Here is a 2,007-nt window from a genome sequence, read left to right on the forward strand (position 1 = left end):
AAGAAGAAGAAGAAGAAGAAGAAGAAGAAGAAGAAGAAGAAGAAGAAGAAGAAGAAGAAGAAGAAGAAGAAGAAGAAGAAGAAGAAGAAGAAGAAGAAGAAGAAGAAGAAGAAGAAGAAGAAGAAGAAGAAGAAGAAGAAGAAGAAGAAGAAGAAGAAGAAGAAGAAGAAAGAGAGGATCAAAGCCTGTGTTCCAAATCTGACAAAAAAAAAAACAGATTTCAAGAGTCACCCAGCCTCTGGAGTAAATATATAATTAAGTAGGATTTTTTTTTTAAAGCGTGCTTAATTAGGCCCCCAAAGTCTTTCCCCCCCCATAATAGACTTCCCCATCTCTTCCCAATTAGGCATTCCTTCCCCAAGAGACCCAACTGGTTTGGTTAATTATGCAAATCGGGCACGTTTCTATTCCCAGGCGAAGAATTTATGAATGTTCGCAAAAACTGCAACTCTTCCTATATATGTACAGTATAAATACAAAAGAGAAGCAGGGCGATTGCTGTATTTGAAACCCAGGAAAAATGCTCAGAGGAGGGAAAGAGTTGCTTAAAAAATGTATTGATTTTTTTTTTTTAATGTCGGAACCTCTCTGATTCTATTTTTTAATCGCATGGTGAATTGGAACTGGAAGCAGGGCAGATTTAGTCACCCGGGGCTGTGCTTTTTCCAACAAGCAGACCGAGGTGTGAAAAATTTATCCTAATGGTTGACTTAACAACAATTCATTTAGTGATCATTCAAAGTTAACAGCAGCACTGAAAAAAGTGGTACATGACCATTTTTCACACTGACGATCTTTGCAGCACCCTATTGTCAAACTTCAGACACTAGGCAACTTACTCATATCTATAGAATAGAATAACAGAGTTGGAAGGGACCTTGGTGGTCTTCTAGTCCAACCCCCTGCTCAGGCAGGAAACCCTATGCAATTTCAGACAAATGGTTGTCCAATCTCTTCTTGAAAACCTCCAGTGTTGGGAGCATCCACAGCTTCTGGAGGCAAGTCGTTCCCCTGATTAATTGTCCTCACTGTCAGGAAGTTTCTCCTTAGTTCCAGGTTGCTTCTCTCCTTGATGAGTTTCCATCCGTTGCTTCTTGTCCTGCCTTCAAGAGCTTTGGAGAATAGCTTGACTCCCTCTTCTTTGGGGCAACCCCTGAGATACTGGGTTTAGTAGTTCAGCATCTCCAAAGGATAGTATCAAGGCTACGTTTTCTACATACGTTGCACTATTTAATCTCTGTTACCTTATCCACAATTGTCCCAAAGGCAAGTGGACTTTTGTTATTCCTTGACGACGTTTCGCGTCTCATCCAAGAAGCTTCTTTTAGTTCTTCATCTTCAAGGAAAAACAGAAGTCCAGTTGCTTTTTGAAAAAAACACCTTTGGGACAACCGTGATCTGGATGACCGAGAATCTTCATAGACACTTATCCTAAATTAATTTCTCCTTTTCTGTCCATATCTGGGATTGATAGACATCCTTCCCTGGTTCATCCTGACCTCCAAGGTCCCTTCCAATTTTTTATTATTATTATTATTATTATTATTATTATTATTATTATTATTATTATTATTATTATTATTATTATTATTATTATTATTATTATTATTAAGTTTCTAGGACCTGCCCAGGTTGTGAAAACAATAGATAATCAAACATCCAGAAGCTTTTGAACTGGGGGGGGGAAATGTTTCAGGTTTAAAAATAATAATAATAATAATAAATCTCTGCCTTGCAGCCAAAAATAAAACTTGCCTGCCGTAATTTGACAACACATTTCAACTCTTTGGGGCTGGGGGGGTGTCCAGGGCCATGGGCCCCCGTCTGAAAAAGAAACCCACAACAATTTCTTTGTTAGCAACTGTTTTTAGCAATGAGACTGGGGGAAGGGATAATTCATGAGTACTAATTGCTTGGCTGTTAATTTTCATAAGTGTTGATAGAAGCAGTTCCTTAAATTAAACTTTGTTTAAAACGTATCAGGGGAAATATTCAGCAATGTCGGGC

This window comes from Protobothrops mucrosquamatus, unplaced genomic scaffold, assembly GCF_001527695.2.
Source record: "Protobothrops mucrosquamatus isolate PMUCROS unplaced genomic scaffold, P.Mucros_1.0 scaffold5767, whole genome shotgun sequence".
NCBI classification, from domain to species: Eukaryota; Metazoa; Chordata; class Lepidosauria; order Squamata; family Viperidae; genus Protobothrops; species Protobothrops mucrosquamatus.